Raw genomic sequence first — 26,142 nt, 5'->3', positions numbered from 1 at the left:
AAAGGTCTAACAATTGAGTTCTCAGAGGAAGTAATAGCAGAAGTCACTGGGTTTCTTCAGGAGGGCGAACACTAGGAGAAAGAGTTTGACTTGAAGACAACTAGGGCACAATTCAACATACACTAGGACCCACCATTGGACATTGATAAGAAATAAAGAACTTTGAGGCTATCCTTGCCAATGGAGTTTATTCAACTTGATGCATTTGTCATTTGATATTTTATGTATGAGGGATGATACAAATATATGCATGCTCTACATTTCAAGCTATTGGCTCACCTACAGCATGATTAAAAACAAGTAAACATTCCCAACTTCCTATTCAATATTATTAAGAAATAAGCCTCTCTAGTACAATAGGTAGTGATCAGTTGGTTTGTCATCATGGCCTGATAAAGTTAATTGTAGAAAGAGAGTTAAATAAACAAGTACTTAGGTCATGGGAGGAATTCTTGCACTTAGAAGAAGTAGAGCCTAGGATGGTCAGCCCTAGAGGCCAGGGGGTAGGACAAAGGGAAAGAACATCCACAAGATTTTGTAAAGTTGTCCTTAGAGCTGAAAATACTCTTGAAACCTCTCCTTCTAGTCTTAAGCCAACTAAGAAATGAATTTATAAGGTTGAACCCTCCATTGTTAGCAAGATGAAAAGAAAAAAGGTAGAAACTACTAGTGCTATTAAAGCCCCATCATCTATTAAAAATAGGCCTTCCACTAAGAAGGACAAAGGTAAAATCTTGAAACTTGAAGTAGAAAGGCTAGGAAAATCAAATGAGGAGAGTAACCTTAATGAACCCTTGCACTCTCAAGAGAAGGAAGACCTACAAAAACCTCCTAAAGCGCTCATACTAGAAACACCTATAAGCAAGTAGAAATGAAAGAGTTCCCCATGCCTACCAACACCACCCATGAGGCAATGTGTAAGAATATTTGAGAGTAGGATTTTGGAGGCCTTTGTTCCCATAATTACTCATGAAGTGTCTAAAAGAAAAAAGGAGCCCTCTCTAGGGGAAAAATTGCCACAAATTAAAGCTAGTGAAAATGAGGGCAAAACTTAGAATCTGCCACTTGAAGCAAAGTGTTGTATTAATTATGTCCTTATCAATAGTGATAAGGAATTTGAGGAGATTGAAGTGTCTAAGGAATTTGAAGAAAACCCTACTATGAAAGACATTAGTAAAAATTTTGCAGAACTCCCTTCAGAGAATTATCTAGAATTTAGACCTGAAATTGTTAAAGATGTATTGGAAAAACTAGATCAAGAAGGGTTGGATACATTAGCTACAACAACCATAGAATTTAGCAAGAGGAAAAAGTGGGTGTTCCACACCGCATAATGTCAACAAAACTCATCAATTGGTGCCTGAATGGATACACCTCTTTCACCATGAGCCATTACCACCACCAGTTTTATCCACACCTTTGTTTGTAGGGGTTAATTTTTTTCAAAAGATATTATGTGAAAGAGCTCAATGGAATTTGGAGAAAAATAAATTAAAGCCTGTTATTGATGAGAAGAGCTACTAGTTGAAATAGAGTTCATATTAGAATGAAGTTTTGAAGAGAAGAATTGAGTAGATTACATGATTGATTTCTAAGTTAATGGAATGTAGGTTGCCATCACTAGTATATGCCCTATTTCTTAAAGAACAAATTTCAAATTATAAGTTAACTAGAATTGTAGAAGGTCTTGACCCCTTTGTCTTATATGTAGGGGATGTGTAGTTAAGGGTAGCAATTTCATGGATGGAAAATAAAATAAGTATAGAAAATCAAGCCACACCCTATTGGGAAAGTGAGATGACAACACCTTTTTTCATGAAGCCAAAAGTCCAATATTGTAGATGAACATATCTAGATTGGGTTTCTATTTTAAGCAACCCTGCAAGACTTAGTAAGGTGAGTACAGTCAGAGAGCAAGCTTTTACAGATTGGAATTGACATTTATCTCAAAATGTTGAAACAAGGATCATTTTCTCAAGGCAACAATGGGTTAGAATGCCATATGATCTAAAAATAAGAGAACCCCACTCTCCACAAAATATGACTCTTGCTACAATAAGGATTCCTTGGTATATTGACTTGGGGAGAAATCAGTGCAAACATTGGTTAGCATTAAGGTATCAAATCCTAATCCTCCTGTAGCCACTACTAGCAGTAAATGAAAATGCAAAAGATCATGACATGATTGCTAAAGTTTAGTGCTAGAAGAGGCTCAAGTCAAATTATGGTTATTTTGACTACATGAGGAATGAGCTAGGTGAAAGGAAACCCAATGACTAGAGAGTGTGGGCTAGGATTTTGAACTTCATGATTGCTAGATACCAGCAATAGTTCAGTTGGGGGGAATGATGAGCCTCTAAAAAGCCATTATTTTGATAACTTTTTAACTTATTTTTAACAGTTATTTTGCAAGAAATAGTTTATGACTCTATGGTTTAAGAAAAAGAACTTATGTTTTATGAATATGCTATCTATATGTTAATACATGAAGATTGAAGTATAGATTGATCAATTATGCTATGTTTGCTTGAATTTATGGTTTAATGAAGGATATTGCATGCTTATAAATATTTCCTCAATCCATGCTATGTTTGGGTAGGATCCTTTCCTACAGTTGTTGAATTTGCAAGAGTGATAATTTGAACATTATAACTTTTCTAACATTAATGATGAAATGAATGCATGTATGTAGAAGTTGTTGCACTTAATGTAGGTGTTGCCGCACATATTGAAGACAACATGTCAGTGTTGAGTCAAAGCTGATTGGATGATTGATAAATCACCATGTAAGAAGATCATGGTGTAGATTCTATTATGGTGACACACAAAGATAGCTTCCTAAACCTACTATATTCCTAGGGAAGTTAAAATGCAGATACTAAGTGTTTCTATTGTAAAATTTATGATATATAGTTGATCTTTGTTGACGAAGTGATTGTAGGAATAGGAAGTTGTTGAAACTTTCCTTTAAATAATTTTTGTCGTACCCTTAAAAAAGGAGATTTTGATCTTTTTCTAGTTTGACCAGAAGGAAATAGAGTAGATTGTTCTAGCAGAGTAGAATCTTGTTTTCAAATGTAATTTCTTATTATGAATGAATAGAATACAGAGTCCAAGCTTCCACCTTCAGACTTGATTATTTTATGTTCACTCATCCAAGGGGGCCCACTTGGTGAGTGAACTACTTTGTTAGAATATATTTCCTTTCTTAGTTTGTTTCCTTGCAAAAGTAGACTTCTATTGTTCTTGTAGCCGTTGATAATAGAATCATTGAAATTGTCCTGTAGCATAGGTGTTTAAATGGATTTACTATTTGTATCATTACTCTAAGCTTTAAGGGAAATGTTTTTTTAGTTCCTAGCTTAGTTTCCTTCAACACTTCTTTCTAGTTGTAGTTATAATAATTTAAAGAGGAATCAGAGCATATACTTTGCGTCCACCCTCTTAAGCTTACACTCCTAGGTTGATAAATAAAATGAAGTCAATATGTTATTCTTAAAAAAATACATGATTCTATCTAGTCATAGAGTCAATGTAGAAGGATGTCCAATCCTTTATTACTATGATATTTAGCTAACCAACCGGTTGTCACTTAAGTGAGGGATCTTTTCTATATATATTATTTAATCCCTAGAGTTATCAAGCTTAAGTCATGACCCCACAACCCTTGCTTTAATGAGCTTATGTTTTGAAAATCATGAAAGCAAGCTTTTATTTGTTCACCTAGCACCTTGTCATTTGTCATGATGATACCCTCAAGACAGATAGGCCCATCCACTTTTCTTCCCAATCGTTAGATTTTTGCTAAATCAAGGGTCATTGGATTATCATTGAATAAAAGTGATAGTTTTTAAACTTGTGTGACATTGAAATAGTGTAATACATGTACCAAGTGGGTCATAAATGGTATCAAGGGAAGTGTTCATTCAGAGCTATTAGATCGTGAGGAGATCATTGGTTGTTATTTTTTCCCTAAGTGAAGATGCAAGGTTTTTATAAAAAGATAGATAGCAATTGGGTGACACATGTATTGGAAGGTAAGGTAATGGTAAGATATTCCAACTGTCAGATCAAAGTCAGATTGAAGGTTGTTGCATTCTTGCACTTTGAAGTTACAAGGTTTCTAACAGAAGTGAAAATGTGACTAGCTAACATATGTTGTGATTATGTTAGAATAAATAAAGAAGGTTATGGTTTCTACCAATATCTAGACCATTAGTTCTGAGAAGGATTAATGAATGTTATTTTTTTGCCTACAAAGGATGTGTACTGGTTAACAAATGTGAAAAAGAGAGTGAATTCCATGTGTCTGAAGGTTTTTAGTTGTAAATGATTTCCCAGCCGATAGATCTTGGCTTGATCCATGGTTGTCACTATGTTATGAAACAAAATGTAATCCTTTTAGCCTTTGTGAAAAAGCGACTGAGTGAAATGTGTCCAATGGGCCATAGTGTAGAGGAAATCTGAGTGTTTTCTTTGTGCAAATGATTGACATGTGTCAAAAGTAGGATTGATTATTATTGCATTGTGTATTTTTAGGATTTATTTGATTCCAATGATCTTTACTAGAATCAATGGTCATTGCATTGTTGTTGAGTGAAGATACAAGATTTTATTTTTTGTAAAAATATGACATCCCAAATGTGTCCATAGTGGGACCAAATAAGGGAAAAGTGGTAAGTAAATATGTGCCATCATATTTAAAAGGGATCTACATATATCATGATGTTGCTATGGGAACTTGCTAGGATTTTAGGTAATGCGATATTATGACATTGTGTCATTTGTCCTTGGTGGGCCAGTCATGAAAAAGTGTAATAAAGAAACATGATTGTTAGGTGCCACAAGATCTAAGATGAATCTAAAATTTTTGCAATATCATTTTGGAGACTTGAAAGGATTTTACTCATAGCGATAACACAACATGATGACACATGTCTAGGTCGGACCTAAGTGTGGGCGTGTTGTTACTAGCTCTTGATTCATTATTTAGATCTCTTCACATGGTTTTATCTCCAACAATTGAACATATGGATCAAGGAGTATTCAAAGCCATTAGATCTAATCAAATATGTGGTCATCACTCAATTTCTATGCAAACATGTAAGGTTTTAAATTATAGAAAAATTTGACCTTTTGTCATGTGTCTCAAAGGGGCTTAGTGATTTTGAAATAACTATAATATATTGGTTATTGGATCTATGTAAAAATGATGAAGATCACTATGTCATTGGAAAAAGATTCGAAATGTTAATTTATTACAACAAAGCAATGTTGTGCCATGTCTCTTTGAGTCTTCAATGGTACAATGAGGGCCCATAAAGATAGAGTGGCTTAAGATTAGTGAGATGTAATTGGTTTAACTACCCTATCAGTGCAAAGGAAGGTGATTCAACTTTAAAATTAAGTCATGAACGTCATATTTATTTTAAATTGACAATCTATTTTTGAAATTTCTCGTGAGACGTGCATACTTGTTGTTTGCAACACATTAATGGTGAGTTAACACATTTTTTCCTTGATATAATTAGAAGAGAATAGTGCACATAGATCACAACTCATTTTGTAAAGGTGATAAAATTTTAGAGCAAAGCAAAAGGGAAAAATATATAGCACTAGAAGATTGTAGGTTGCTAAGAAGGAAAAATTGCAAGTAAATAAGTATGTATTTGTTCTCATCTTGATAGAGATATTTTTCTGCGCACAAATTTTTCATAATTTCTTAAAGATGCCTTCCTAACGAGAATTTTTGGGAAAGATGGATTATCAATAGAGGAATGTTCATGATGATTTCCTTAAAAAATTAAATGCCTCAACAAATGATTTGGCCAAGGGAAAGGAATTGGCTCCCAAATCTCCTAGATTGAAAATTTACAACAATTTGTATATTAAGGGGAATTTACTTAGAGATGCACAAACATCTACAAGTGGTTTGGAATTGTTTAAGAATTGGTTTTCCCAGTGGAAACATGACACCCATCATAGTAATGTATGGGAGTTTTATGTTGGAAGGCTTATCATGCTGGGAGTTTTTATGGATGTAGATTTTCTCACCATGCTTGCCATAGGATATGACCATGTGTTATGGCTGGTGAGAAATCATTACAGAGTTGGCCTCTTCCAGATTACTATAGAAGTGATTAGAGAGGTTTTCATGTTGAATCCTTACACCACCCTCTATGAGGAGATTTATTTTGATAAGTTACAAGAAAATTATGAGGCTCAAATATTCTATCTCAGGAGTGAGCCATTGTAGGAGAACTTTGCCAAAGTAGGAAATTTGACATTGGTTTTGGCATCCACCCCAGAACCACTGATGAAAAAATATTTTAATCCATGGGCTCATACATTATATGTTTCTTTGTGTAAAAATTTTGGCATAAATGAGAAAGATCATATTCTAGTCTCCTTGATGTATATGATGGTCCAGATTTTGCAATATAGAATGAATTCAAATTTTGATTTTGCATCCTATCTAGCAAAAGAGATTCATAATGGATTGTTAAGGATTAGTAAATGAAAAGTTGGTAAACCCTTTGGGTGGTACTCTATGCTCATGTACATGTCTCTTTTTAAGGGAGCCTCTATTTTTGAGAAGGAGATGAAGCTAGAAAAGGGACATGAAGGTGAGAAACTACTGGTGCAGTTGTCGAGTGCTTACATGTCTTGGGAAGTAATGAGTGCTAGTTTTGTGAGGTTTGACAAGTATTTTGCATAAAAATAAGGGAATTTTTAGTAGAATACATTTCTCAAATCCCAAATCCTCCATTGGAACTAACCTAAGGAATATGGCATGGGTTTAAAAGTGAGTCATAATTGGGGGGATATCATTCCATATCCAGTGTCCATTATTTTAAGAATCTATGGGTTCCAAGGAAAACCCCATGTTCTACCCTACTAATTTCCCCTCAAGGTAAGTGTTGCTAAATTCTTGTGGGAAGTTGGAGGATTAGAAGAAAAATAATTGGTTAGTAGATCAAGGGGAACAATCTTTCCCAGCTTCACTGTGGCCCATCATTTTTTCACAACAAAGGGTGGATGGAAGCATTTGGGATTTTTTTTGGATAAATACCAAATGACACAGTATCACCCTAGGTTTGTATATCCTAAAGGGTTTTATAAGATGTTTAGGGTGAGGACTAAGACAAGAAATTACATGCAAATTTTACTATCCTGAGGATGTCATAAGAAATGAAGTTTTTTTACAAGAGCAAGAGGTAAAGAAAGAAAAGTGGAAAGTGTTTAAGAAGATAATGGATTTTATGAATACTTTGGATTAAAATTATGATCCTTTAAAGGATATAAAATTTTGGGGTGATAAACTAGGTAAGTTAATGTCACATTTTATTGAGATCATGGAAGTTTTGAATAAAAAGAAAGAAGTCTTAATTAGCACATATCCATAGAGGGTGGAAGAGTTAGCTAAGAAGGTTTCAAATATTTTTGTTATGAATGTAGGGTGATGTTTTGATAACAAAAATAGAGTTCGATGAAGGAATCTTATAGGAGTTCCCAATGTCAGCTTTAGACCTTATAGTTGAGGATTTCAAGGGGAGATAACAACTTCCATGAAGTTCATTTATGATGATGATTTTTTAAAATCAAGAGCATTCATTCAATTTTTGTGGAGATTAAATATCTTAATTTTTTAGGCAACATGTAACAAAATGAAGGTAGAGCAACCTAATAAAGGGGAATCTTTGATTAAAGAGGAAATAAAAGAGGATCTAATGCAAAATTTTTATATAATAACCCCTAAGGTAGGAAGGAAAATGTTAAAATATATTGGTGTATTGATTCTCCTGAGTGGGATATTGCTAATGTTATGGTATTTGATTCCATTAGAACGTAGAAAAAAATGAAATTCAGGATTGAAGAAGAAGCCAATGAGGCTCATAGGGGAGTAAAATATAGTTGGGACCACCAAGCATTGGTAATGTAGTCATTATAGAAAAGAAATGAATCAATGCTTCAAGAAATTTTTGATGTGAAACACACATGAGTTGTAATGGTTTACAGGGTATTAGAGACTGATAGTGAGCAGTAAACCCTTATGAATAAAGAGGTAGCTGATTTTAATGTGGATGTGGCTAGAAAAGATAAAATAAAGTATTGATTTAAATACCAAGTTTTAAAGAGTCCTAGAAGCCTATGATGAGATTGATTGGAAAATTAAGGAAATGGAAAAAATCATTGCTAAGTTTGAGAAGTAGCAAGTAAAATAAAAGGTGGTAAAGAAACCATCTTAGGTAATGATTGGAGCATGCCCTGTTCCATCTCTTCATACTGATCTAATTATTGAGATACTAGACACCCCTCTACATCCAAAATATAACACTAAAGAGGATTTGGAAGAAGAAAAAGCTAGACTCAAGGTAACACAATTAAAAGTGTTACAAAGATATAAGGATAAGAGCAGAGACACTTTTTTTTCTCGTTGACCGAGTTAATTGGGTATTTTTTCATCATAGAATGTTTAAGTTGATAGACATGTGTATTGACTTAAATAAGAATGAAGTTGTGCTAAGGAAAATTTGGAAAAATGGATTAGTAGCAAATAGGAGGTAGCTAAATAGTGTATCAACATAAATGATAAATCAAATACAAGTAGATTGATTGAGAAAACATATGATCAAACAATTGATTTATTATATTTTGATATAAAGAGAGAAATATGAAGGGATGTTTCTCTAGACATGCCAGTAAAAGTTTTGATCTTTTCCCTCATGTCATAAATAGCCCAAGTAATATTAAACCTAAAGAAGCATGGGGAAATGAATTGAAGGAAAATTTGGGCCCATAGATGAATAACATAATAAATAAAGAAGACAACATATTGTTTGCAAGAACCATTGAGTATATTGTGAATGTCCAAATATTTTTTGATTCTTTCAAGCCTAAGAGCAAAGAGTTAAGAGAATATGGAAGAGTGTTATGATAAAAGAGAAAGAAATCATTGATTTTTATTAGCCAAATGATTTTGTTTTTGATGAATAGTTGGTAAAGTTTGGCCCAACAAACAAGGACTTGAAGGTAGAAGCAAAGAGCAAGAACAAGGTCAAGAAGAAAAAGAGGTGGCCTCTCAGCCTATAGAAGAGAAAAAAGAAGAAAAAATGAGTTTAGTTATTAGTGAGCCTGAACAAGAAAAGGTTGAAAAAGATTCTAGCCCACTATCACAAGGATAGCTAGGATGTATATCAATAATTGATTATCAAAATAGAAGAAATCAATTATTATAGTAGGATACCTTACTTTTGTGGTTCATCCACTACGGATATAGTTATGTAACAAATTATGAAACTACTTTCAAATCATATAGAATATGGCACATGTATTTAGGATCAACTGTCTCATGAGTTTAATGATAATGAATTTTTGTCTCAAGTGTAACTATGTTTTGTTAAAGGATGGGTGTTTTTTTTTCTTTCTAAGAGTGAAGCTTATTGTAGCTCACCCTATATAAGTGAGTTCCCAAGGATAGAGAAGGGTCCAAGTTTTATTTTGAACGAATGTATATTTTGATGTTTTGAGTGAGTCCATTTCTATATAGTCTTTTTGTTCCAGAAGTATCAAAAATAAAATTATAAAGCTCTATTGCTAAGTCTATCTGAGCTTTCTTATAGAAATTGATATTGAATTGTATATTTTCAAAGAAGATAATACAAATTACTTATAGGCTTTTTACTCAATCTAGATCTAGTTTCTTCTTCTATTTCTTTTTATTTTTTGGAATTTGGTGAAAAAGTCTATTAAATCCTAGTTATAATTCATTTTAGATTATATCATAGTTCATGTTTTGCTGATAATATAATTGATTAAATAAATTCTTGATATGAGTTTGGAGAACTGCCACTACCATAAGAAGATTATGATAAGAATGAGATTTTAGATTGAGTATTGATTTCCTTTTCACAAAGTGATAGGATAGATCAAATGTCATATATCAAGTTTTGTTAGTTTCAACCCAATGGAGAAAGGATTGATCATGCTTTAAAATTGATAAATTCCAAGGGATTATATGGTGCAAAATTTAATTAATTAGATCTTTAAATTTTTTTTGTTATAGATCTAAAAAAGTAAGCTTGAGCTTTATTTAAGGGTTCTTAGGGTATAAGAATTAGCCATTTTCTTGTTGGAAATACAATAAAGAAAGTAAACTTTCAAGGGGGGGGAGGCTGAATCAGTCCTTCAAAACTTTAACCATAAATTCATTCACCACACATCCATCACATAATTTGCATGTAAACTGAAATAACTAGCTAAACATATTCATCCATAATATGAAAAAATAATAATACAACACATGTATGACACAAGATATTTGGTTACCCAGAAACCCTCCAATGACAAGGTAAAACTGGGGTGGGGATGACACCCATAAATCTCCACTATGATAGTAATAAAGTGTATCCAATCAAGGCTAAAATGTTTGATCATAAACTATATCTACCTTATGAAAGGTTTTCCCTATTAAAGGCTTACAATATTGTTAGATCTTACCCTATTAAAGGATTTCAACACCATGTTAGAAGTTTTCCTAATTAAAGGACTTTAACTTACAATGAAGTAAGCACCCTGTTAAAGGATTTACAACAATATGTTAAGACTACTCTATTAAGAGATTTGATTGATTCACCTGCTAGAATGTATTAGCAATGATCCTTTGGTTAGTTCTCTACTACTAGATAACAAATCACCTCTTTCCTGATGTGCACTTGATCCTTACTGATCAAATATATCTCTTCTGTCATCTAATTCCTTTGCTTTTTTATCCTCTAACTGATTTTGTATTGTATCTCAATGCACAACTCCTTAGCCACTATGAATACTCTTGCTCTCTACTACTAGATAACAAATCACCTCTTTCCTAACGTGTACTCTTATGTCCTCTAATTATTTTCCTTTGTTCTCCTCTAATTGATTCTACAGTGTATCTCAATTCACAACTCCTTAGACACTATGAATGCTCAATTTGCACATGAAAACTGCTCTCTTTTTTCCTTCCACATTCATCAAAGTTTAGTGTTTGTCCTCCTTAAGAAGACCTAGGTGAGTTAGGGATAGGTATGAATCACTGATTATAATTCATCCATCCAGCTGCTCAAACCATCCCTTCAACTGATTGGTTTCATATATTGCATAGGGATCCTCAATAAAGATTCATCCTTATCATCTAGAATTGCAAAAAAATCCTTAAGTCAACTCAAACATGGTTTCCATAGAAGTTTTTGTCATTAAAAACAACTATGTCCAAAACTATTTACTTGACACTTGAAGTGTTTGATGCTCGATATCCACTGTCTATTCAATGTTGTAACTCGACCTCTGAATGACTCAACATCCATTGATCACTCAACATTTAAATGAATCGAAACTTACTATTTTCTCAATACTTGAGTAACTCAACACTTACTCATTACTTGACATATACTAAATATCTCTTATTCGACATATACTATATGGTAACTTATGCCTAGCATATATTATGTGTTCAACATGAACTAAGTAAATGACTTAAGTATATTGTCACTCATACGTCAAAACCTATCTAAGATTAACAATCTCTCCCTTTGACATGAGTGGCAAAATACTTGGTCATGCATGAATATCCTTAGCCTTTCAAGAATAACTCATATAATATCCATTTAGTAATTGTCTTACATACAAAATTTCAAAACTTCAAAATTTTGCAAAAATTATGACTCATCAGTTGTACCTCAAAATTCAATAATTACTCCCCCTGAGTTGATTATTCTATTGTGATTCTTATTATAAAACTCCCCCTGAGTAGATCTATTGTGTTGAATTTGTCTCTACTTGGTCTCCCTATAAACTTATCTCTCCTTTCATGCATTCTCTCCCTTTCTTCATTCACTCCCACTTCAGTTATTCTCCCCCTTTTGACACTTATGTCATGGGTTGTGCATGGATTATGTGTTTGTCCAAGAAATTTTTATGGACATCAAGTATTATCTTTAGAGTTTCATCCCATTTATCACGTGCTTCTTCGAATGATTTTATTTGGATAGATAATTTGGCAGAAAGATAAACTAATCCTTCATGTGTAGAAAGATATGGATCTTTCTTCATCACTATTTCTACAAAGGCTAATTCTTGGTGTAGTATCTACAAGTGTAGGGTCAATGTGGACTGGATATTAATTACTATTATCTGAATGTTTTCATCTTGAGCATGCAAGGCAGCCAACTAACCTTGGGAATTCATCAAATTTTTGAAGTTCTTTTGACTTTGAGCTGGAGAATTAGGTAGAGTAGTACTTGTTAGCTTAATATCTCCTTATAGAGTGTGAATATGTCACTATACTTCTTGTATGGAGAGAGTTTTATCACACAACTTGGTGTAAAGAGATAAAATATTCTCTAATAATTTCTTTACACCCTCAATCTTGGTTGCTAACTAAGCCTAGTGTAGTGTAGTAGCACTAGATATTTGTTCATCCACCATGGTTTGAAATTTATTCTTAGACCATTTCAATATTTTACATTGATATCTAGGTCTTCATCATTGATTTTCTCTATAATATTTGCTAACTTCTCAATGATTGGCTTGACTTCATGATGTAGGAGCAGCCTAGGTTTACTTGTAATCCTACACTTTTTGTTCATTTCGCTAGTTGCTACCGAGTTCCAGTTTCCATTTGCTATTGAGTTCTAGTTGCTGCCAAGTTATCTAGGGTGTACTGAGTTATCTAGTGTGTGTCAAGTTATCTAGTATTGGTTGAGCATTCCTTCATGTGCCAACTGAACCTATTATTTTTTGATGCTTGGTTCCTTCTTTAGCCGACTTGTTAGTGTTTTAGTTCTTAGTGGGAAACAACTTGTGTATTTAATTTTGATCATGAATTTAATGATAGGATCTTGTTTAGGGATAAATGTTGACCATTTTGGGGTTGACTTTTCTATTATGTAATGTTCTAGAATCTTCTATAAGCCATTTTGGCAAGTATAAATAGAGTGTTTAAGCTTAGGTTAAAGAGAGAACTTAGAGGGTTTCAAAAGTGGAATGCACGTGTTTGGAAATGCAAATTTAATGCTAGATTATGGATCTTGAATGTATTTTCTATCTAGTTGTAACCCAGAAGGCCTTATAACTAGGAATGAATGCTGATTACTTGATGAATCAATAAAGTATTTTGTTCTCTCTCTCCTTGGTGTTATTCTCTGTTCTTTTCTTCAATTGTGTTTCTTTTGCAAGGTGGCTTGGATAGCTCGATGTACCGTTGGCCCTAATTATTTCTTCCCTCCTTGTGTCAAGTGGTTTTAGAGCTTGGTTTGTCCTTGTGAATTTTGAATCATGTAGAACCCTAAGTGAATTTGGTTGTAGGGTTTCAAATTTGCAAATTTGACCTATACCTTGTAGAGAGTTATGATCTTACTAGAACTTTATTTGTAAAGATGGTTTGAGGTAGAGGAAGTGTTGATAACATAATATTGGATACATTGAGATAGATTGTAGCTAGATTAGATGCTGTAGAGATCAACCAGTGGAGAGGAGCATATCTTGATGGCATGAGTGATGATGAAACAATAGCACCAAACCCTAATCCAGAACCTTAAGAAGATCAAGATGAGGCAAGATTATTGAGGGTATTATCTAGGGAAAATTCAAAGCCTATTGTAGAAGTTGTTCCTTATGATGGGAAATTGGACACCAATGTTGTGTTGGATTGGATATCTAAAATGTAGAAGTTCTTTGAGTATGAAAACACTCTTGATAATAGGAAGGTGAAGATTGTAGTTACTAGGCTGAAAGGACATGCCTTATTGTGGTGGGAGCATTTATAAACTAATAGAAAAAGGAGAAGAAAGGAGAAGATCAAAACTTGGGTGAAAATGGTGAACAAGGCAAAGGGAAAAAAAAATCCTTCTTGCTAATTACCAAGTTAGCTTGTTGAGAAAGATGCAAAATTTGAGACAAAGAGACATGACTATGAAGGAGTATACTTAGGAATTTTATAGATTGGATATCAAATTTGGACATGTGGATGATAATATTTAGAAATTTGCAAGGTATATAAATGGATTGAGATTTGAAATTAAAGATGAGATAAGTTTTGTGAAATTGAAAAGTGTAGAAGTATACCAGTATGCCATGACAGCTGAGGAGATCTTGACAAAGAAGCATGAACAAAGACAAAGAGGCATAGTTGGTAGATTCTAGAGAGGTAGAGGTAGATCTTATGGAGAAGGTGGTGGATCTAATAATTCTATGCAAGATAAAGGAAATTCTGAATGGAAGAATGATGATAAAGACAAGATTGAGTGGAAAGGTGGTGATTCTTATTGAGGAGGTACTAGTTCTTACCAAGGATGAGGTAATTCTTATTCTAGAGGTGGATTTCATGGTAATTATTTTAGATGTAGTAAAGAAGGGCATAGATCCTTTTAATGTATATCCTTTGAAAGTGGGTAAAGTAATAGAAATGCTATGATTCAAGGAGATATTGAGGGTTCACCAAGTGGACCTAAGGCTAGAGAAAATCTGATGGTGAGAAGAACCTTATGTGATAAGGGAAGTGATGAGGAACCTATCCTTAGGAGAAGTCTTTTCAAGATGAGCTATAAGATGGCTAGAAAATATTAAAAGGTAATCATTGATAGTATAAGTTCAAAAAAGTTGGCTTCAAAAGAGCTAGTTACAAAGTTATAGTTGTAGAGGTTGAAGCATCCTAGACCCTATCACATTTCATGGATCAAGGGTGAGCATAAGATATTGGTAAGTGAGAAATGTATTGTGAAGTTCAAGATTGGACATTACTTTGATGAAGTTCTATTTGATATTATGCCTATGGATTGTTGTCATATTCTATTGGGTAGACCTTGGCAATATTATGGATATGCTATACATGATGGAAGATTGAATCAATATACTCTTTGGGAAAATGGGAAAAAATAAATATTGCTTCCTTTTATTGAAAGTCTAGATGAGGTTAATTGTACTACTATGAAAATTTTCATGGTAAATGGGAAACAATTTGAAAAAGAAATGAAAAGGAACCAAGTTTGTTTTACCATAATTCTTAGAGGACCGAGTTTTTGTAGTAATGACCAAGTGATAGCAGAAGCTCATAATGATTGAGTGATAGAAGAAACTGGTAGAGGCCAAGCACTAGTAGAAATTGAAAACTTGTTGAATGCATATGAAGAGATTGTTGCAGAGAATATACCTGATGGTTTATGTCCAGTAAGGAGTATAAGTCATTGTATGAATCTAAAACTTGGACCCCAATTTTTTGAACAAAGCACCATATAGATTGACACCTACAGAGAATGAAGAACTTAATAGACAAGTGCATGAGTTGTTATAGAAAGGTTTGATTAGAGAAAGTTTGAGTCCATGTGTTGTACCTATCGTATTAGAACCTAAAAATAATGGAGAATGGAGGATGTAAACTAATTCTAGAGCTATTAACAAGATCATAGTGAAATATAGGTTTCCTATACTAAGGATGGATGATGCAATGGATTGTTTGAGTGGAGCAAAGTATTTTACCAATATTGATTTGAAGAGTGGTTATCATAAGATCAAAATTAGAGAATGTGATGAATGGAAGACTTCTTTTAAGACAAAGGATGCTTTGTATGAATGGTTGGTTATGCCTTTTGGTTTGACTAATGCACCTAGTACTTTAATGAGGTTAATGAATGAAGTTATGAAAATATTCTTGGGTAAGTTTTTGATTGTTTATTTGGATGATGTTGACATTTGGTAAGACTAAGGAAGAACATCTTGAGCATGTTAGACAAGAACCACAAAGATTGAAAGAGGAGAAGTTGATGAGTAATCTGAAAAAGTGTTCTTTTATGCAAGAGGAGATTGCATATTTGGGAATTGTGATTTCAGTTGATGATTTTTAGATGGATCCTAAGAAGGTAAAAGAAATTTTGGAATGGCCTACACCTAAGAATGTGGGTGAGGTAAGATCATTTCATGGATTGGCTAGTTTTTACAGAAAGTTTATAAGGAATTTTAGTTCTACTTGTAATGCTATGACTGAGAAAATCAGAGGAAATAAAAAGGAATTCAAGTGGACACATGGAGCTGATAATAGTTTTGAGATTTTGAAAAAAAAGTTGCTGAATTTCCTGTATTGTCTTTGCCTAATTTTAATAAGGTATTTCAAGTTGAATGTGATGCAAGTGGTAGTTCAATAGGAGCTGTGTTTGGTCAAGAAGGTAAACCTATTGCTTTCTTTATTGAGAAGTTGAATGATGCTAAAAGGAAATATTTTGTGTATAATCAAGAGTTTGATGCTATTGTTCAAGCCCCTAAGAAGTGGAGACATTATTTGATTCCTAAGGAGTTTGCGTTATATACTGATCATAAAGCTTTACAGTACTTAGGAAGTCAACATAAATTGAATTAGAGACATATGAAGTGGGTTGAGTACTTATAGAGTTTCACATTTTTTATCAAGCATAAGAGTGGAGTTACTAATAGAGTTTCTAATGAATTGAGTAGAAGATGTTCTTGATTGAGTGAGATGAAGGTTGAAGTTCTTGGTTTTGATGAAATGAAAGGGTTGTATGATATTCATCCTAATTTTTCTGAGTTGTGGAGAGAGTGCAGAGCACCAAATCTAATAGATCACATAAGTAAGTATGAAGAATATTTTATTTAATAAAGTATGTTGTTCAAAGGTATTCAGTTATGTATCCCTAGAAGTTCTATGCAAGAGTTAATTTAATTAGGGAAAAGCATAGTGGTGGATTGGTTGGACATTTTGGAATTGATTAGACATTGAGTTTGTAGAAGGAGAAGTATTATTGGCCACAAATGTATAAGGATGTTTAGAAATTTGTAAGGAGTTGTGGAGTTTGTTAAGTTGTAAAAAGAGTAAGTCAGAATACTAGTTTGTATACACCTATTGTTGTTCCTGAGAAACCTTGGAGTGACATCAATATGGATTTTGTTCTTAAATTGCCTAAGACAGTGAAGGGGTATGATTCTATATTTGTTGTTGTGAATAGATTTTCTAAGATGGCTCATTTAATACCATATAAGAAGACATCAAATGTTGAGCATGTTGCTGAACTTTTCTTCAAAGAGTTTGTGAGATTGCATGGATTACTAAGAAGCATTATTTCTGACAGAGACAATAAGTTTTTTGGTTATTTTTGGAAGACTTTGTGGAAGAAGATGGGTGTTGAATTGTAGTTTAGTTCTACATTTCATCCATAGATAGATGGATTGACAAAGGTTGTGAATATAAGTTTGGGTAATTTTTTAAGATGTTTAATTGGAGATAAGCCAAGTAATAGGGAGATGGTATTGGTACAAACTAAGTTTTCATATAATAATTCTATGAATAGGAGTACATGGAAAAAACCTTTTGAGATTAATACAAGAATGTAGCCTAGAGGAGTATCAGATTTGAGGGATGTTGTTGGTGAAGAAAAGAGAAGTGTTGCAAGGGTAGAATTTTCTTATTTCATGGGGTCTTTGCATAAGGAAGTAATATTGAGGATGGAACAAAGTAATTAGAAGTATAAGGAGAATGTTGATTAGTCTAGAAGACATCATGTTTTTGAAGTTGGTGATGATGTGATGGTTCATTTAAAGAAAGGAAGATTTCCTATTGGAACATACAGTAAACTAAAGATGAAGAAGTTTGGACCTTGTAAGATCTTGAGGAATTTTGATAGTGGTAATGCTTATGAAGTTGAGTTACTTGATGACATGGATATATCTCCTATATTCAATGTTGTTGATTTATATAAGTATCATGAGTTAGATGATGAAGTTTTCGTATTAGATGATTATCCTAAGAAGCATATTGAAGAAGTTAAACATGTGTTGGAACAAAGAGTTGGTAAAAGCACAAGAGGAAAAGATTACTATGACTATTTGGTGAAGTGGAAAAATAGACTAGTTGAAGATGCTACATGGATTTCTCAATCTGAGTTGGATTCAGCTTAAGTTGTGACACTTACATGATTCAAAAGAATCATTTCTTCCAATCCTAATTGTTTGATGTAGTAGCATTTCAAGTTTCCTTGTAATCCCACGCTTTTTGTTCATTCTTCTAGTTGTTTCTGAGTTCTAATTTCCAATTATAGCTGAGTTATAGTTGCTACCAAGTTCCAGTTACTATCGAGTTCCAGTTTCTAGTTGTTGTCAAGTTATCCACTATGTGCCAAGTTATTTTGTGTGTGTCAAGTTATCTAGTATGTGTCAAGCTATCTAGTATGTGCCAAGTTATATAGTATTGGAGAAGTGTTCCTTCGTTTGTCAAGTGAGTCTATTATTTGTTGATATTTAGTTTTAGTTCTTAGTGGGAGTTGACTTGCGCATTTAATTTTGACCATGAATTTAATTATAAGGTTTTGTTTAGGGATGAGTGTTAACCATTTTTGGGTCAGCCTTTCTATTATGTAATTTTCTAGAATCTTTTGTAAGCCATTTTGGCAAGTATAAATAGAGTGCTTAAGCTTAGATTAAAGAGATAACTTAGAGGCTTTCGAAAGTGGAATGTATATGCATCCAAAATTGCAAATTTGAAGCTAGATCATGGATCTTGATTGTATTTTGTATCCGGCCATTACCTAGAAGGCCTTACAACTAGGCATGCATGCTAATTACTTGATGAATCAATAAAGTATTTTTTTCTCTCTCTCCTTGGTGTTATTCTCCATTGTTTTCTCCCATTGTGTTTACTTTGCAAGGTGGTTAGGATAGTTGGCTATGCCCTTGGCCCTAGTTATTTCTTCCCTCCTTGTGTAACTTCATCAGGTGCAAGGAGGCCAAATGCATCAAGAAATATGTAATTGATGTCATGAAGTGCTTGTTTCTACCTGTTCTCCCTTCTGTGTAGTTCTTGGTGTTTCTTCCTTGCTAGAGTATCCTGTAATATGCTCATTTTCTCTATTGTGATTATTGTAAGATCATAATTTGGTAACTTAATCACCTCATCTAAGTTGATGTCACCATATAATGTTACCTCATCAACCTTAGATGTGCTAGGACTTGGCCATGATGCTTGCAATGGTGTAGCTTCAGTACTCGACTTGTGAAGTGCTTGACTAGGAGTAGGAGTAATAGTGATTGGTAAGGTAACTAGTGTGTGTAATGCTATAACTTCCTCTAGCTTCATAGTCAAGACTAAATCTTTAGTCCTATCCTTCTCCTTTTCCTTGATCTCTTCTCCACCTTGTGCTTGTGGTGTAGGTGCAGGACTAGCTTCCTAACATATTTGGATTGGTGTCCTTTCTTTCTCAACTATTGTAATTGCTAGTACCTTGGTGTTGATATGTGAAGGTATGGTGTCCTTCCTTTGGTATATTCCCATAGGCATGGCAAGTCACACTTTTATAGGTTGAGTGGGAGCAATGGATAATGATTATGGTTTCTCCCCTTTAGATGCCAATTTTTCCTTCTCAATCTCATCCACACTCACCTAAATAGGATGATTGCATAATTGTGCCTTGGTGATGGAATCAGTTAGTTTCTTCTACATATCCTCCTCTATTAGGGGACTAATGTTCTGAATGGTGGTGTTAGACACATTCTTAACCTTTACTATATCTTCTTGAGGATTGGCACTCAAGATTTGTACTACTAGTACATTATGGTCTGTTTATTGGTCTTCTTCAATTATTGCCTCTATAGTGACTTCCCCATGTACTTTTATCACATATTCATCATTTGTTACTTCAACTACCTATTGCTTTGCTTTGTCTTCACCTACTTCTTTAGGTGCTTGCTCAATAGCCCTTTATGTTGTTAGCCCATAGACCACCTTCCATATTTGTATGCTTTGTTGGACAACAATTTCAATCTAGTTATGTAAAATGTTAAAGTCTTGGTACTTTGGAGCAAATCTTCCCTTATACTTATTGATAGCCTTTGTCATCTTAGATTTGTCCAAATTTGGCATCACTCTCACAAGTGTAGTCTCTTTAATATTTCTCTCTATTGTGAGACTATATTCCCACCTTTGCTCAACTCTATCATAGAGGCTCTTTGGTAGAGAGTTGGAAATCTCAGTTGGAGTCATCTTAAAAGTTTCCATCATGACATATATAGACTCTTCTACTTTGTCCATATCTAACTTCCCAAGTGTATCAAACTCAACATAAGTGAATCCACTTAAATCAAAATTATTCTTAATATTTTCACACAAGTTGTCCAAATGAGAAGAGGGAAAATGACTCACCACTTTGAATTGGCTGTTATCATCTAACTCAATCCTCTCCTCATCTAATTTAGCTGGGTCAATATACTTCCTTCTTTTCTTCTGCTTAGGTTCATCTCCTTGTGTAGCTATGATAGCTTTCTTTCCTTTAGGCTTCTGAACCTTCTAAGTCATTTTGGTAGTAGCTCTTGTACTAGCCTTGGTAATAGGAACTATAGGCTTTGGTTTTACAAGCCTTTTAGATTTTCTTGCTACTAGCTTCATTGCTTTCCTCTTCTTTTCTTTTGTGGCAATAGGTGCTTCATTGACTTCTTCTCCCATGATACCTTCATCAATTTTTGCTTCCTTTTCTCCTTGGTCCTTACCTTGATCCTATGTAATAGCAAGTAGTGCTTGGGCAGGTGCATCTTCATCATCTTCATCATCTTCTTCTTCTTCATCTCCTTTTGCCCCTTCAACAAATTTTTCTCTGAGTTTCTTCACAAGATTATTCCTCTTCCTCATCCCAAAATCTTTCTTTAAATCCATTGTGATCTTTGACTTTTCTACATCATAGTTTCCAAAAGTAGTAGCATCTTTATTTACTTCTTCTACCAGTAAAATAGTGATGGCTGCAAATGCCTCATCAACATTAATCTCAGTCTAAGCCATCTCACCCTTGGAACAACAACTCGAACAAAATTGAAATCAACATCAACCAGAAAATAAATATCATTTAAATGTTTCTCTATTAGTGTTACCAGAATCCTTTGTCTTTGTTTCATTGACTTCTTGAAGTCTTCAAAGTAGCTAGTCATCACACCCTCAAAATTATCTCCAAGTTGCTCTATAAATTCACCAATCTGCACTGCAATTGATCTATTGGTTTTCCAAGATATTTTCCCAAAAGTGGGAAAAGTTATCTACACATAGAAAAATATACAAACAAGTATTAAACCAGATTTTTATGGTGCACTTTTTGTTTTCCTTATAGCTCCCAAGTTCTTAGATAACTGCTGCAATTGTAACTTAGAAAGGTCATAAGAATGGTCTTTCTTTACTATCTTGTAACCCAAATCTACACCCATACATGGTACACTATTTAGTTTACTAGATTTAAATAACTTATGTGCAATAATTCTCACTACAAATGCAATTAGGGGATAAAAAATTGTGTCTATGGTCATTCCTCTCTTCTTCCATAATGCCCCTATATTCTTTTCAATTGTCTCTTTTGAATCACTCCTCATTATCTTAGGTTTATATAGGGTTGGATACCCTATACTCCATGAATGATCCTCTTTGTGATTTTTATAGCATCATCCTCAAACCATACAAAATTGTCATGAATTCTACTAAGAACAATCTTAATCCATTATGTTTTTAATACATTTGGAAAATCTAGGGCGCAGGTTAATCCTTTTTTCTCTATAATCTTGAATTATTCTTTTAATACTCCATTCTCACACAATTTTTCATATAACTCTCTTATCTCCATGTCTCTAATTCTTCCAACCTTACATGTGTAGCAACACCTTACATCTTGTATCATCAAAACTTGTGGTGGTATCATAGATAATGTACTAGATAGGTCTCCTTTATATGCAATGTCAAGAATTGCCTAGAAATGTAGTTATTTTATATCATTACTTATCAATTGAACAATTCAAAACTTTCTTTCTTTCTTTAACCACAGTAGTAGAAGAACTAGATGCCATAGCAACTGACTAGGTTTTGTAAAAATTTAAACAACATTGCTCAAGACACGATAAATACCTTAAAAAATTTGATGACTAGTGTCAAGTAGCAGTTAAATTTAGTTTCTAAACTATTAAATCCTTCTTTTTAATTTTTCTTTAGCTCTTTGTGCTCTCTTCAATCTTGAATAATTATAAATGAGTCAAAAATTGACCATATAGCCCTTAAAAATTCACAATAAATGCTTAGTGCTTACACAGCCATAAGCTTGGCTCCAATAGAAATCCTAACTCACTCAACTTCCATATATTTCCTTCTACGCTTAGCAACCACAATGAGCTTAGCCAACACTATCACCTTCAATAGCTCGGCAAAAACTAACTTTCACTTGGCAACCATAAACTTTTCATGCTTAGCAACAACATGAAAACTTATAGTTTTCTTCTAAGTTCTAACCAATACTTTTCATATTTTTTCATGCATACATGATTTTTTCATAACTCAATCCTTGGAACTGATGTACATTTAAACTTTGAAATATCAGTCCCATACATACCTCTTAATTGTCTAGTTGGGGATGGGGTGATCACCTAATCCATTGGATGAAGTGATTCCATTTGAACTTGACATGCTACAATCTTCCATCTTCTTCCATGTGTTGTTCGTCTACACTTTTACTTCTTCCACACCAAATTTTTCTTTTCCCTTATTGAATTCACTACTTGGTGCTTTTGACCTTGTTGGACAATTTTTACTTATGTGACTAGTCTTCAAATAGCTAAAACATGTAGTTTGACTCAACCATCTTTTGTAGTTACTTCTAAAATGTGTCCTAATGCAATTTTCAGCAACATGTCCATATTCTTGACAATAGTGACAACTATACCTTGCATTGTAATCCCAATTGTAGGATCTACTAGTATGGTTTACCTTGGCTTAGTTCTTTGATGACCAGTTAGGCTTTGATCTACACTCATATGCTCTATGTCCATACTTCTTACAGTTGTACCAGTAACCTTCAAATCTTTTTGTGCTTGATGTCTAGGTCTTACATTCATGTGCTTGATGTCCTTGCTTGTTGCAATTGTGGTAGTGACCCATTAACTTCTGCTTAGGATTCTGATTTGCAGTCTTGTTCCTACAAGCATTTTGTGTGACCTAGCTTACCACAATTATGACAAGTAGGTTTGTGGTTCTTACCATTTTTGCTCATTTTTTCACCACTTTTAGATGATTCTCCTTCTTCAATACTGGTGTAACCCACTCTAGTAATATCACCATTGGATCTAGGAGATCTCATCAGTTGCTTAAAGCACTTGATGGCTTCATTAGGTTTGTTGAAACTTTCAACAAAGTCTTCTCTGTTTTTAGATTATTTCTCAGTTGTTCATTCTGAAACTTCAATACTGTGATCTTAATATCTTTTCCATTCAATTCATGATTGTAAATCATCATTTGATCCAATGTTTCTAGTTGTATATGAGTAATCCTATTAACCTCTGATGTATTCTTTTCCAATCTATTGGTCAGTATCCTTTTGTCATCTTCAATCATGACTTTTTCCTCTTTATCTTTCTTTTTCTTCTCAGTCACCTCACATATAAATACTTATTGGACCTCTTGTTCTATCTTGATATTTCTAACCTCTTTAGTTAGGTCTCCATTTCTTTCCATCAAATTTGCAACTGCAACATCAAATTCACTTGAATTTTCATCCAAAAATAATTTAGTAGTGTCAATCTCCTGGTAATGTGTGTCATTCTCTTCAATAGCTATATCTTTCCTTCTTTTCATTGATTTCTTTAACTCATCTCTTTCTTTATTCAATTGATGTAGGGTAAGTTGTATTTCAATCTTTTGGTTATCAATAACCTTTCCCAACTTTTAGACTTCCATCTTCAAGATCTTTTATCAAAGCTACAAATCTTTCCTTTCTAGAGAAACAACACTTTGATACCAATTGTTAGACATACAATAGGGAAAGTAAACTCTAAGAGGGGGGTAGGGGAGGGGTGAATCTTTCCTTCAAAAATTTAACCATAAATTCATTTACCACACATCCATCTCACAATTTGCATTTAAATTGAAATAACTAGCTAAACATATTCATCCATAGTATGAAAACAAATAACATACAACACATGTATGACACAAGATATTTGGTTACCCAGAAACCCTCCAATGAGAAGGTAAAACTAGGGAGGAGGTGACACCCAAATATCTCCACTAAAAAAGTAATAAAGTGTATCTAATGAAGACTACAATGTTTGATCATAAATTATGATCTATCTTGTAAAAGGTTTTCCTTGTTAAAGGCTTACATGATTGTTAGATCTTACCCCATTAAAGGATTTAAACACAATGTTAGAAGTGTGTTTGATAGAAGGAATTTAACTTACAATGAAGTAAGCATGCAATTAAAGGATTTACAATAGCCCATTAATACTACTCTATTAAGAGATTTAACTAATTCACCTACTAGAATGTATCAACAATGATCCTTTGGTTAGCACTTTGCTGCTAGATAATAGATCACCTATTTCTTGATGTGTACTTGATCCTTACTGATCAAATGTATCTCTTATATCCTCTAATTCCTTTCCTCTATTATCCTTTAACTGATTCTATAATGTATCTCAATTCACAACTCCTAAGCCACTATGAATACTATGTTTATGCATGCAAACTTCTCTATTTTCTCCTTCCACATTCATACAAAGTTTAGGGTTTTCCCTTCTTAAGAAGACCTAGGTGACTTAGGATTAGGTATGAATCAACGATTGTAATTCATCCATCTAGCCACTCAAAATATCCATTCAATTGATTGGTTGCATGTAATGCATAGGGATCCTCAATAAAGATTCATCCTTATAACCTAGAATTGCAAAAAAAATCCTTAAGTCAGCTCAAAAATAGTTTACATAGAAGTTTGTGCTATTACAAACAACTATGTCCAAAACTATTTACTTTACACTTGAAGTGTTTGATGCTTGACATCCATTGTCTCTTCAATGGTGTAACTCAACCTCTGAATGACTTGACATCCATTGATCACTTAACATATGAATGACTTGGCACTTGCTATCTTCTCAACAATTGAGTGACTTGACACTTAGTGGTTACTTGACATATATTGTATAGCTCATGCTCAACATATGCTATTTGGAAACTTATGCTTGACATATATTACTTGTTTGGCATGAACTAAGTAAATGACTTAAGTATATTTTCACTCATATGTCAAAACCAATCTAAGATTAACATTTCTATCCCCTTTTCAACTCTTGAATTAGAAGAATTAGAGGCACTTATCTGTTAAGTTGGGATTTATACTATGAATTGTTAGTGGGATGAGATATTATAAATTTTAGGGTACACCCACCTGAATCTTGTAGAATTTGAAGGGAAGAAGACTGAAACAATATTAATAGTTGGCCTTATTTATTTTCTTCTAGAATAACCATTATGGGTTTTGGCTAACTCCTAGGTGTTCTTTGCATTTTCAAAAGGTATTTAAAATCTTGTTGAATCAGGAGCCAACATTTTCCTTTTTTAGCTGAACTCAATTGAGAGTGTAAATAAAAATACTAACAACTTCTCTCGAAACATGTTGGCAACATCTTTTTTATTCATCAATGTCTTTGCACAATCAACAATTTATCTATTTATTTTCTTAGTAATACCATTTTGTTGTGGTTTCCTTGGTGGAGATAACTATCTCTTAATACCATTCTTAGCACAAAAGTCAGTGAATTCAATAGACATAACCTAACCACCTCTATCATACCTTAAACATTCCAATAATTTTCTAGTTTCTTTCTCAACGCTAGCTTTATAACATTTTAACATATCAAAAGCATGTAGTTTCACTTTCATGAACATAATGGTCATCATCCTACAATAGTCACTAATAAACAAGATGAAATATCTATCACCATAGTAACTTTCTATACCAATAGGTCCACACAAGTTAGTATGCACAAGTTCCAAAATACCATTTGAAGTGTGTGCCTTTCTTGAAAAATTTGATTTTGTGATCTTAACAAGATGAAATTCTTTACATGTAGCATTCTCAAGTTTATTCAAATTCTTTAAGGTTCAAACTCTTTTCTTTCTACCGACCTTCATCATTATATGTCTGAACCTTTTTGTTTTGAAATTCCATCTAGTCCCCTGAATTATTCAACTAAGGAACACTCAAAAGATTGCACTATTGTCCTTGTACCCAATAAGAATTCTCATAGTTGATCTTATCATTCAACATTAGTAATCCTTTACCTTTCACTAGACATGGAACATCATTACCTAGC

This window comes from Cupressus sempervirens, chromosome 4 (assembly GCF_028749045.1).
Source record: "Cupressus sempervirens isolate cs-2001-9-10 chromosome 4, ASM2874904v1, whole genome shotgun sequence".
Lineage (NCBI taxonomy): Eukaryota > Viridiplantae > Streptophyta > Pinopsida > Cupressales > Cupressaceae > Cupressus > Cupressus sempervirens.
Note: the sequence above shows the minus strand (reverse complement) of the source record.